This window comes from Convolutriloba macropyga, chromosome 6, assembly GCF_964194025.1.
Source record: "Convolutriloba macropyga chromosome 6, txConMacr16.3, whole genome shotgun sequence".
NCBI lineage: Eukaryota > Metazoa > Xenacoelomorpha > Acoela > Convolutidae > Convolutriloba > Convolutriloba macropyga.
This window is the reverse complement of record NC_134473.1, coordinates 59,941,292-59,955,217: the sequence shown is the minus strand read 5'-3', so window position 1 is coordinate 59,955,217 and position 13,926 is coordinate 59,941,292. Positions and strand designations below refer to the sequence as shown.

General features: G+C 32.9%; 1 protein-coding gene across 10 annotated transcripts in view; it reads left to right on the top strand.

Moving 5' to 3' along the window:
* LOC142341098 (LHFPL tetraspan subfamily member 2 protein-like) overlaps window positions 1-13,926 on the top strand; it is a 56,069-nt gene that overhangs the window by 21,828 nt on the left and 20,315 nt on the right. For 4 of the 10 annotated variants that reach the window (XM_075391975.1, XM_075391971.1, XM_075391967.1 and 1 more), the window contains exon 1: window positions 7,900-8,110. The exons of 3 other annotated variants lie outside the window; for them this stretch is intronic. The gene's annotated coding sequence lies outside the window, so the exon portion shown is untranslated. Of the gene's footprint in view, window positions 1-1,710; window positions 1,905-7,899; window positions 8,111-8,188; window positions 8,308-10,036; window positions 10,359-13,926 lie in introns of those variants that run through there. 3 more of the 10 variants (XM_075391972.1, XM_075391973.1, XM_075391974.1) reach the window with 3 other exon arrangements.

Genomic DNA, 13,926 nt, shown 5'->3' with positions numbered 1-13,926 from the left:
CTATTCCGTCAATTATAAACACAATTAACGTAATTATTTTTCATTGTGAACAACATTTTTTGACATTTGCGACGCAATGAAATTTCCCGACTAAATTGGAGATCAAGGTAACAGTTTTAAGAGACAAAAAGTATAGAGAAATTGCCTTCCGTTTTTTTTCAGTAACTTCTCGTTCTTGTATTAGTGTTCTGTTTAACTTTTGAAGTTGTAAGCAGCTATTGAATCGACATAGAAGAGAAGTGTCCTGCCTTTTCAGCATTTTTCGTTTACCCCTCTGTCATTTAACACCAATCATTCATCCCTTTTACCTCGATTTTAATTCCATATATAGTTAGTACAATTATCATTCAAAATAAGGGCTATGGAGGATTTGGGTAACCGCCTCAGAGCAGATTCAGATGGGCTCGATGTCCACCTCTGATCAGACTATCCTGCAGTCGATTCCGCCTCTGATCAGGCAAGTTCCAGACCATTGGGCAGACTTTCGTGCACTGGAAGACTTTTCCAGACCATGTAATTGGAACGCACGATTAGAGGTCCCTATGTATGATTAGAGGTCCCTTGTGTATGGGACCTCGACCTCGGAGAGTTCTGGGAAAGAGGTTTGGGGAATGAGCATTGGAGGAACAAATAAATGATATTTGAAAACTATAATGGATGGCATCTTTCTGGTGTAAATGAAAACGATGATCGCCCATAGTTCTATATTGTGTACTTGTAGTAATATGCCTTAATATGCAATTTTGGCACAAGCTCTTATTCCTTCAGAACAATCATTTGTTTTGAATGATTTATTCATTGTTCTTTTTTAGGCCTTTGATAAATTATTTCAATAGACAACAAGTAAAGGGGAAACTATTGTTTTGAACTCAAGAACTCTTATTTTTGAATCCCTCTTTCTCCTACAGCAAAAACCAATTGTTTGAGCGTTAAAAAAAAACGTTCGAAATCCTTCCATGTTTTAAGCTGATATCAAAAATCTTTTTTGGAGTCAATTATATGTCAAATTAATTCTTAGTATTCAGTACTTGTTTTGAACTGCATTTGATATATATTGCTTGCATTCAAATGACTCTTTCATTCCGCATAACATACTGTTTGCTCCGGAAACGCAATAAACCAGGATTTGCGGATTAATTTAACCAAAAAGATTTTGGGGGATTTTTATTTAATCAAAGAGCTATAAATTGTGACCTTTTTCATTATAATTGTTTGTTTTCAACTAGTAATTTCTCTTAATTTTTCACTTATTTTACAAAAAATTAGGTTTTAATATGTGAAAAATGTGAATTTATCGGGAAGATTCAGCGGGTTATTGACCGGCAACACGTTTGGCCCTTTTACTTCAATTTTCCAGTGAGATCAACGCAATTCTTCCCCTAAAAATCCCAGTAGCTTTGTTTAAACCCGAGTCGCACTTGTAGAAAAACCCTTAAGCTTCTTTGTTTTTAATAGTCATTTTCGTATCCTGTTAAACATGTGTGTGTCGAGATAGAAAAGCCCGTTAAGTTATTCCGGGCTCTTTAAGAGCTAGCTCACTCTAGTTCCTTGCTCAAAGCTAATCAAATAGTTTATTTGTCGGTTTTCGCCCGAGGATATCTATTCACACTTTCAAAGCCTAACAATACTTGTTAAGCTCCCGGTTATTTGCTGTCGATATAACAAAGCCAACAGACTGGAAATTTGGCAATCTCCAACATTTATGAAGCTTTATATAGCTGGCGGGTATCTGGTGGATTTTTTTGAAAGCCAGGGCACTTCTTGCCACATTGAGTGTTAATTTTGTTCAAAGGAGCTTTGTTATTCTGTTTATTAATTTTTGATTAGTCCCATTTGCAGTAAATAACCTAGGGGGATATTTTTTGCAGATATTTGACGTTTATGTTCATCTCTAGAGTCGAAAGGTAAGCAGATTTAATTACATTTTGTTCAAATTATTGATAATATGTTAGCCTACACGATCCAGGAATTAACAGGCCGTTCACTTTTCAGCTGCTTGCGGCTGCCCCTGAAGAAAAATGATGGTTAAATTGAAGCAGGAATCTGGTAGAGCATGATAGATTCTTACAAGACGACGCATCATTTGGCAGAAATTTCTGCCAGATTGCCACAAGATAATAATTTTGTCTCGAATAGGGTAGGCCGAGTCTTTAATACATAGGCCCAATATTGTGCGTCACTGAGTTCCAACCCTTCCGACCATTCCGCCCAATCAAACTGTGTCAACTCATTGATCTGCAAGCAATGAACGAAAACGACTGTGAGTTTTCTAAGAGATCGGGAAGATAGTGTCCGATTAACTCTATAAAGTTGAAGACGATAAAATTTGAGATTAAGTAATCCAGAATAAAACAAAAAAAAAACATAGCAGGACCAGTCCTGAATTACAATTCAAACAATTGAAACAACTGAAGTCAACAAAATCAGCCTACTTCAAGCATCAGCTTCCGATAAAAAAAAACAAAACAAATAACAAGATCTCCACGAAAGAAAACAAAATATTACAAAAATCGAAAAACAAAATAAATTTTCATTTCCTTTGAAAAAGAGTTTTATCAAATTTATTATTCCCAACAACCTCAGCTACAAACGTTTTTGAGACAATGAAATTTAGAAAGCAAACGCCAACTTTGTGCAAAGCGACTTCAGACGAAATAATAGAGCAACACAAACGACATTTGGCAAAAATAATTTTTACAAAGGTCATTGAAAATAAATGGCATCGAACCCACTGATTTACGCATCTAAATATTGAATTTTTTGACATCTATTGCATTATTTTCAAATAAAAAGAATATATAAAATTTTAACGAGTTAAATTTTGCCTCCACGCAACAAAAGCAACAACAAATGCAGGTAACAATCGAAAGTTCAAAATAGTAGAAAACAAATGATTTCAAGCCAATTAAATCATTAGCAAAAAACTACACATCAAAAACTCCAATTATGCTTAATTAATTGGAGAGCAACTGAGAGTTATCATTAATGAGACTAACCGACAGGACAACAAAAAACAAACACAAAATCGGTCAGAATCCAACAAAAATCTTGAATAATTTTCATAGCATATGTACCAAAGTCCTTAAAAGCTGCAGCTCTGAAATTGGAAAACCAGATAAACTCAAACATGCATGAAGAAAAGCTAATGAGAACATCAATAGTGATTAAGTTACAGAGCATAAGAAAACAACAAAAAGGGAAAAAATAAGGAAAACAATTTTGTTTGAATGCAGTTGTCAAAGTAGTTAAAGTTATTTGATATGTAAAAAATTTCAAAATTAAATATGTGAAAATTGTTGCCAATTTCGTTAAAACAAATTAAATTAAAAAAATCAACTGACAAACTTATAAATAGAGAAATTCAGACTCCTCATTGATGCGACAATTTAACCAAAGAAGCAAAAGAACGACAAAAACGGGCAAAAACCAAAAAAAATCACTTTTGTCCAAAGTCTTTGAAAACCATTGTTTGCCTTTTAAGAGATTTAAGAAATTGTAACTATGCATTATTAGAAAACACATAAAGAACATACATTAGAACATAAAAATATTAAAGAATTTTTTAAGGAAAAGGCAAAGAAAAATCAAGAAATCAGGAGTGAAATTGGCGCAGGTGAGAAATTCTTTGTCCTCAAAATCCAAAAATCTGTTTAAACATCATTCTTTCACTTCGCTTTAAAAAGCACTTTGAGAAAAGTTATGCCCTATGACTCCTCGATTTTCGCTTCTCGTACTACAACAGGGTGACTTATCACAACTGCAATTTGATTTCTCATTGACAAAAAAACTAAAGAAAAACTGTGATCAGATCTTTAAAAAAGACAGCACACCAATACAATTCAAATTTTTGGGATTGTAATACATCAAAAGTGTTCTACGTGGAGTTAACTTTTAACCCTGCATTGGCGTAGAATCGTTTGGATATGCTTTAAGAAACAAAACTTTATTTCAATTTTTCAGTTAAAAAATAAAGAATTTCAATTGCTTTCTTTTTCCCTTTAGTGACCTCAAGATTAATTCCAACAAAATCTTGCAGGCACTTAGAACTCACAGAATGAAATTATCATGGTAAAACGACAAATAGTGTTTGAGTTCCAATTTTTTTTGATGAGGTTACAACAGTTGAAAACAGTAAAAAATGTCAGTTTTTATCAAAGCATTTTGAATTTATTCCCATTCAGTCCTTTTAAATGGCGGAAAATAAAACCATTCCAAACTGCCTTTGAAACAATTATGATCAGAGAATAATTACACATATAATACAATTAACACAAAATCGGTTTACTTTCGGCTGCTGAATAACCAATTTTTTCGCTCATATGAAGAGAGATACACAAATTAGATTTAAAAAATCATGAGAAGCAGAATACTGAAATCAGTAGAAAAATGAAATTTGCAGAAGACTGAGAGGAAAAAATGCATCGAATCTCAAATTAATATAAAAAATAAAACTTTCTAAGACTATCAATTTTAACTACAGCGAAAACTTATTAACTGTAATTGTTCCAGCCCCAGTCAGTGGGGGGAGGAAATATATGCTCAGCTAGGTTTTTTATCAGTTGGGGGGCAAATCATGATTTTCAAACGTCAAATTTGACCGATTGAGACAATTACCGTAGAGAGTTGTGAGTGGTATCAATAAGCAGATCTTTTTGGGTTTCGTGTTTTTTGAGGAGTTATCCATGTGTAAGGCTTTGGGAAAATTTGATATTTGACGTAATTTTGTTCATTTGTATTTGTATTTTTTTTTTTAGTTTAAGATTCCATCTATCAAGTTCTTGATTAAAAATAAAGTTTTACGTTAAAATATGATACGATTGCGAATTCTATACAGACGAAGAGCAATAAAAATGCTAATTTTGGTCTCATCGGGGATTTTGCAATCGAAACGATTCAATTTCTACCAGAGCGATGCTTTCTAAACATCTTCAGAAATTATTGTTTTTTTTGGAAAAGAGAAGTCTTTTCCGTATCAAAGTCCAGTTAATTACAAATCCCATTGTCTTTCTAAACGAGGCCAACTGAACGTATTTGCTTTAATGAAATAGCTCATGGTTTTTATGGCATCGACAATGTAGTATTTTATTTAATGTATCTGCTAATGTAATTTAATGTTTTGCCTGCATTTGTTGCAAAATTTTGTAACTAAATCTATATATTGCTTTCAGTTGATACCTAATAGCTGTTATCACTTTAAAAATAGTTATCGAAGGTAAAGTTAGCGAACTTTTGAAATTTACCTTTTTTAAAACTGTTTTGTAAACTCGTAGGTCTGTCCCGACAGCTCCCAAATTGCTGCTTTTGAAATTCATTTTGTTTACTGTTTCTGCTTTTGATTGTTTCACTTTGATTCTCCGAGATTTGTTAAAAAATTTGTGATTGTTTGATTTTGGTTCATAAGTCTTGTCACAATATCACATTATTTTCAATTCACATTGTATCGCAAAAAACGCTAAATGGAAATTATATGAGAAATTGCACCAATTAACTTATTGCTTTAATGGCTCCAACAATTTTTTTTTCGATTATTCGAAGAATTTTTCTCTGCATTTTTTGATTGAGTTTTTGGTTTTGCATGTGTTTATCGCACTTTTGTAGTCTTAAGACTCATTTTGATTAGTGATAGATCTCATTAGCTTCCTGAAGTCCTGATTAGGTATTAATGAACACCTTTGATGATTTTCATCATTAGTTTTTAGTTCCAATGTCTTTAATACTACGAGTTTTCTGTAAAGACTTGTGACTATTGTACATTTGTTCATAATCGTAAACCTTTTGAAATAACATTATCGCAAGACTGACAGATATCATTGGTGTTAACTTTAAGCTAAAACGTACAAAACCTGTACGACATATAAAACGTGTACAACATTTTCCACTGATTACCTTGTTTTAATGGCTCCAACAATTTTCTCGATTTTGCCTGTATTTTTTTGTGGACGTAACATTAGTTCTGATATTAAAGACAGGTCTCTTCAGCTTGCTTTCTATTGAGAGGTAAACGAATGAACTTTTTTGAGAGGTAAACGAGTGAACGAATTTCATAACCTTTTTGAACTACTGCTCTTCTTGTTCTATTTGCTAGCTTGTAACTCAATTCATCAATGAGCAGTCATATCAAAAGAATTTTAGCCTTTCTAACGGTTTTTGTGTTATAAGGTATGTTTTTTTTGACATTAATACTATTCGTGTTCATAAAAGAGTTGTGAGTTTTTAAAGACTGTATTTTTTGTTGTCCTTTTGATAACAGGTCCCAATGATTTCCAAGTGAGTTGCATGGGAGCGTAAACAAAGCGTTGATTTTATTTTTCTAAGATCAGACAAATTATGGCTGTTATAATTTATAATATATAGTTTTTAGCTAATATCTTTTATGGTTTTAATTTTTTGTGTTTTCGTGATTTGCTCGTAAATATTTGTTTATTCCTATAACTGAGGTTAATTTGTAGTCCCATAATTAGTATCCCCTAAATCAGCTCTCAGTGATCCTTTGAGGAGTCATATGTATGTCTATCTAGAGTTTTTCAATTAAAATCCACTAGATCCTATGATTTTTAAAATTGTTTGGTATCAAAAAAGTAAATTATTTTTGAGCTTCACTTTTTTTGTTCTTTTTGTCGGCTTTTTTAAGTCCTAATACGAACAGGTCTAATTTGCTTATTAGTTAATCATAAGCAAGCTCAAATAATTTAATGTAAATAAGAAGGTATTTTCACTATTTACTAAGCGCTTTTGAAATTAGATAATCTTGTAGTTTCCCGAAAACTACAGGATTATCTTATAAGCAAATCAGACCTGTTCGTATTAAGACAAATCAGACATGTTCCCGAAAAATGAAGTATTCGTTTTAGCTTATTTTGTTGTTTAATTTTCCGCGCAGTCTCACAAAAGGAAAGTTTAATTGGAGCTCTAAAGCTCCAAAGCATTCTTTAATTCATTTATTAGTTTGTGTTTGCAACAATTTTTTAAAAAATTTTTTAACAGTTATTGTCGAACATCCCTTGATTTCTTAAATAATTAAGTCAAAAATAAGATTGATGAGGGGTCGTTACGATTTTTGCCAATGCACATTACTTAACGTCTTTGTTTCTGTCCAGTTAATATCCAGAGTTTGGCATTTGGGTTATAGTGGTAAACTAAAAGTAATTAGGTTTGTTTTGCCTCATTTTGGTGGTTTTGTTTATATTATGCGGAAAAGTAGACGAAAACAGCTAAGCACATCTTTTTTATCTAACTTTTCATTTTCTGCAATAAAAATTTCTATTGAAGAAATATCATTGAGCTAGATCAAGGTTTCGATAAACAATCATGTCATGTGTACTGAAGCAAACTTCTTTTTACAAAAGTTTTAGGGATATCTCATCTGTAGGAATTCATTTTATTAACTCCCACAGAAATAAACAAGTCAGAGCGGTGTTTCTAGTTAAATCATACAATTAATTTTAAAAATAAAAATCTAATTTGCAATGGGCCACAATTTATTGATTAAATTTTTAGTTCTAGAAATTTTATGAATTTCAAGTAGCGTGTATTAAGAATGTCAAAAAAAATTGTATTTAAAAAAATTATTGTCATTAAAACATTAAAAAATACATGCAAATAAGCAATGTGTTGCCTTATGATTGCAGTTTTTCTTGCATTTTAATTGAGCAGAACAAATAACCCGATAAGGGATTAACAACTTTTGGATTCCTCATTAACTTTTTTTATATAACTTTAATTTGATTTACAATAATAGTTTTGAGCAAATCAGTTTCTTAAACAAATTACCGCTAAGAAATTGTTGTTTTCAATAACATACAAAATCTGACTGTGTGGCTTTATAGAATAGCACTGCATGCACTGAAGGACGTTGAGTGAGTCATCTAATGTTTCAATCAAAATGTTCGACAAGATACACATAACGATCTTCCGAACGCGAAGGCCATTTGGCATTTTTCGATGCCTTAATGTGAACTCTAAGATAAACCTATTTTAAGCTATGTCTTACCAGAAGTTTAAATACTTTCCAAAGGCGCTCCTTTGATTATTCATTCTTTAGCTGATTTTTATCCAAATTTATTAAAATTGTTACAAAATTTCCATTTGAGAACATTTTCCTGATTGTTTGGTGACTAGTTTTTTTTGCATTCGTTTTATCACTCTATATTTAGTTAAATTATCAGATCCAAGGTGCTTCATATAAAGCCCGCTCTATTTGAGACATTTTGATTTCGAATTCAGTAGGTTTAAATAACCTATTGCATTTTTGCTTATTTAGCAAAGAGAAGAAAGTAATTTCGGTTTTGATTCAACCGTTTTCGTAGCGTTGGTAGTTACCCAGCAGCCTAGAAATCCACCTAGATTTTCACGAAATTCTATCTTTTCACAGCATTTTCAGAGGCAAAATCTGATTGAGCTATTTTGAAGTTTTGGTTGTTTTGAATTTAACTCTTAAGGTGATGTTAAGCTAAAGTTTACAAGAACTCGTTGTGGTTTTAAAACGAACTGATTTAATTTTCTGCTTCTTGACTTTACAATAACCAAACATACCATAAATTTCTACCTCAACTTGGTTTTTACATATTTTAAAGCTATCTCATGCTTTTTATAAATCATTTTAAGGTTATGTTACTTTAAGTTGTCGTTAACGTGCTTTTTGTTCAAAATTTAGAGAAATATGTTTCAGTTAAATTCATTAAGTTTTGCTTTGTTGATGTGTCATGTAAGTTTAGCTTGATTTTAAGTTAAGTTAAGGTGGTATTGCCTTATTTTTTCAGGTAACTTTCAGGTAAAGTTTGGTACATTCAGGCAGAGCAAATCTGTCGTACTTTCAGGCAACACGAAGTTAAGAATTTTCTTTCTATATTTTGTTTTCGATGGCTACAACAGATCTTGTGTGGGGGAGACAATTCTTCTATTTTTCAAGAAGCATTTAGCGTCCTTTTTGCCCAAGTCCAGAATTGGAATTTGAATCTAATGTTTCAGAAACACTTTTTAACAATTGTCCTTGTTGACTCACGGCAGCAATCAAACAATCTAAGCACCCGATTGGCTGCTGAATAAAAATATTTGACTTTTAGTAAAAATCGATTTGAAATCAATTTTTGTTCAAAGTTGTGTTTGCATTTGATGTCTACCTTTTTGAATTTGTTCAGAGCAAATACTAATCCATTTTGAAATGACCGCTGATAGTTGTTAGGAAAAGCGTGGGCAAAAAAAAACAATTGTAACTTAGATTTGATATTTTTTTCAAGTTACAGAGAAACAACTTCACATTCCGTGAATATTTCTAAGTAACTATTATAAAGCGCCATAACAACGCTCTTAACTATAAACATCCTTTGTTTTTTTTTCGATTATACACCAACATATGTGACCCAAAGCAGCCCTTTGAACTTAGAGTAAGGTTGCCTTTTATCACTAGCGGCACTGGTCAAGTTAGCGATGTCAAAAACAATTAGTTCTAGGATATAGAAATATCCCGGCTTAACCCCTGCGTGTCAAACATCAGAAGGAAATAGAAAAATTGAGACGGGAGAGAGAACACAAGTGGAACAAATTCGGTCCTTTTTTGAAAGCTGAAGAGCTGTTTGTGTCTGCTCTGTTGCGATTACCAGTTCTGAATGAGTGCTTAGATTGCCTAAAGTGAAATAAGCCTAATCTTCTAATCTTAGACTGACAGTTCTTCTGTTCACCCCGATTCATTAAATATCCACATATTTTAGCATCATTTCTTTCATCTACCCCCCCCCCCCCCCATAATTAAGCTTTTCATTTACCACCCCCCTCATATTTTAACATCATATATTTTCGCCCGTATACCATGTTACCCCGCAAACTTTTTAGTCCGAAAGCTTAGTTCCCGGAACCTGGAGAATCTCCATTTTCTTATTATCATTTCCTAAATTCTTCGGCCGAACTCCATCTATGTATCCCTTATTTTGAATGATTAATACTATTCCAGGAATTGAATCTGAGTTGAATTGACAGAGAGGCGAAATGATTGGTGTTGAATGAGGGAGTGAAACAAATAGGGGTGAAAAGCCGGACACTTTTTAGTCTATTAATGATTGCTCCAATAAACGTGTTTCATGATTCGGAAACCCAAAGAGATACCATATAAACAAACAAAATTTGAGTCGTAAAATTTACCGTGAGATAATTGTATGTTAAAGTCGTCTCAAATGAGTTTGAAAAGTGGGAAAATTACCATCCATTTCACCATTTATGACAACAACTTCAAAGAGTCTGTTGCATTATTAGTGATAATGTGCATTACGCTCTTGGAATTTTAATTACCATCAAAGAAGAAATTAGCATTAAAAAGGGTTAAAATGGGTCTGGCTAGAGCTTTTTGTTCCGGATGTGTGCACCCTGTAAGTAAATATTGTTTTTGAAGAACTGTATTTGATCATTTTAACGTTCACATTGAAGCCAACGGGGATTTAAAAATAACCATTGAGGAGGGTCAACTTTAGGCCTTTAAAACTCTAAACGGGTTCATTTAAATTATGTTTCCCTGGTGCTATTAATATTTTTGGCTCAAAAATTGATCTTTAGGTTTGTAGAACCATTGTAATGCCAAGAAACAAGCAATCAATTTGATCAATTTTATGACTTCTTCCCGTTTTAGAACGCACACAAAAGTACCGCCCCCCATTATGGTAGTTATGATGCTTTACTTTCATGGGGGGGGGGGGGGCTCTAGGTTCTAGTCCCTAGCTCAGGGGTGTAATTGGAATAACCCAATATTATCATATCAAACAGATAAAGCATGATTTTTTTCCACTGGTGCCCAAGAAAATCTGTAATTGAAAATGTTCAAAAAAAATTGAACAAAAAGCTTTGATATAGCACCCGCTTATTAGTGTGAAGTCATCGCATTATCAGTTATAAGTTATCAGTTATCTTGTTTGCGGTTAAGCGGTTAAAAAGTAGTGATTTCCAAAATTCACGTTTTTTGTGTCCAACTTTCTTGATCACGTGAACTGTCACGTGACCGAGAAAGCCAACTTGGTCATGCGTCAACTGACATGTGGTTAAGATAGGCGGATCTTTTAATACTAACGCAAATTCACAAATAATCTTAACCTTCGGCTAATTTGGTCAGAAACCAGTCCGCGTCGATCATTCATTGGTGGGGGTAATGGTAGTGTGCGTATAGAAGGGTGGCGGTGTTATATGTGTGTGTGTTCAAAAGAGTACAGGTACGTATATATAACTATGTATATAGGTCCTTCTGTCGAGGTGGGGCTATGAAGGCATTAAGCGCATTAAGCGTGCATAAAAGTGAATAGTCGCTCCCAGCACGGGACTGATCTAATTGCCTCTATCCATCCCCCCTCCTCTTTACTCTCCCTCTTTAAAGAGCGGAGAAGCCAATTTAATTCTCCTCCTTTGACTATCCCCGCTATATCCCCCGTACACGCCCTTGGTGGGGTCAATTTTCAGAATAAATCACCACCCCCTCAAGTTATCTGTTACCACCAGCACTATCTTCAACCCCAATACTATCTAAAATCGCAGGACTCAAATATATTTGAGAACCCTCCGCTGGTCTTCATTTCACATGGATCAAAATATTGCATAAAGTGAGAAACAATATCACTTCAAATCACTTTTTGAACTCAACAAACGGCTGAAATTGCGCCTTCTTAATCCTCTTATCCATAATTAAAATGCAGGAATAAATATTATTTTTTCCTTTAAATTCATTAATTTTCATGTTCTTATGTGCCCTCGAAATTCGAAAATGAGTGTAAAAATTTTTGGCTATTGCGCACTCTATTTTTCGACAATTTTAGTCGCAATCTTCGTTTGATTTTTCAAATAATTTGAAAAATTGGTACAAAACAAAAATCACCGTTTTTTCGTTTTTAATTCAATTGCTGAGTATTAATAAACTTATGATTGTCAAAAGATTTGACAAAAATGACCTTCTCTAAACTCGGTTCATTTTAAACCATTTTTTAAATAAGAACAGACTGAATAAAGCTAATTATTTCAGGAATATGGCGTTGATATAACTCTAGACAAATTAAACTATTGAAAAGATCTCAAAAAATTAGCGCTTAGGGAACTTCAGCTTGGAAATGCAAAACGTCTAATTTCTTACATTGCATGCTATAATTTAAAAATTTAATTCGATAAGATGAATTGTACTAAATATAGACCATTTGGTCTATTTTATAACAAAGGGCAGTTTAACTTTCTTGCTCTTAAATTGTAAACATCGCCGTGTTCAAATTTGTAGGTTGTCATACGTTTGAAACAAAGCGATTCAAGAATGTTCTCCAAATTTTCCTCTAATGTTTAAAACTATTTCTGCTATTCATATTTTGAGATAAATAAATTCATGGTCTGAAATACGTTACGTTATCAGAACACCACTTTCATTTTAAGTGTGCATATTAATTAATATTGATAGTTTCATTAATTCAAAATAATACGCCGAAATTTTGTACTGCGCTACAACAAATGAATATAGATCACAATGGTCAATTATAAATACAAATGTATATGTTCGATAGGCAGGTGGCAAACAAAATCCTTGCGTCTGAAGCATCGCAATACAGACTTAAAAAACATAGATCGATTCTAGAACTTGAGATGCTTTTTTATAGAGCAAGGACAAGTCTGATTGTGATACGCTAACAACATTGTCCTTTGTCCTGAATTGTCCTAAAGATTCTTAAATTCTTGACTTTGTGTTGATTGCAGCCTTAAGTTTAACTAAGATTTGTTTATATAGATAAAACCTAGACGCGACGAGATCACTAACTTGCAAGATCTTGCAATATTCATGCAAAAATGTTTTTTTTTCAGGATGATGCCTATTTTCAAGATCTTGCAAAAAAAAAACAGTCGTCTTGAAAAATCTTGCAAAAACTTCCCAAAATTTTTGAAGGCCACGAAAAATCCAGCAAGGTAACGAATTAACCAGGTTCTTTTTGCTAAAATTTTGAATTTTTTTACTGTTTGGTAGCAAAAATTGATGTAATTGCTGAAGCAACATTTGTAACTATTGTTCATTGTTTATTTTTGTTGTTTGTACCCATCAGAATCTATATAAACGTTTTTTGCTTATATCCATTAAACACCCATTATTTTAAAAAATCTACAACCTTTTAAAAAGCCATGAAACTTCAAAATCAAATTATAATGCTGAATAAAAATGGTTTTGTTCAATATTTTTTCTTGTAGATTAATGAAAACCCGGACTGAACCTCTAAAAACAAGTCTACAAGTCTTTGACAAGTCTTGGATAACACTTGCTAGTTGATTCACAAGTCAAAACCAACTTTTTGCTAAATTAGCACCTGGGGGTCTATTTGGCTCAAATTGAGCCTATTTGAGGGTATTTTTTGTGTTCTGGGCCGTTTTGCAGCCCGTTATTGGCCGTAATTCCAGAGAATCTTATAAGTTTACAATTTCCGATAGTTTAAATGTATTTTTTCCGGCAACTACGGTTTTTTTGTCTATTTCCAACTTTCTTCTGGGTATTTTTATCGGTTTTTGGCTATTTTTAACGTTTTTCAGACTCGCCAAGTCATAGCTCACACTTGCCTTTAAATTTGCGCTTCTTGGGCAAGACTTGCCTATAGACTTTAACATCTTGCCAGGACTTGCATTCAGACTTGCACGTCTTGGCCAAGACCTGCATTTAGACTGATGATATTTCGGAAACAGAACTGACATAAGACTTGCAAAGAGACGTGAACTTTACTGATATTGACTGGGCGTTCGTTTTGTGTAAAAACCTATTCGTTACAGTGGTGTATTCTTATAAAAAATTGAAAATTGAATCCAAAGATTTTCAAATCTTTGAACTGAGAGTTCGATTTCTCCAAAACAATTGATGAAAAAAGATCAACAGAAATTTGTCAATTCAAATAATTTTCATTTCAATATAATTCTGTTTTTAGTTTTTTAAATATTTCGTCG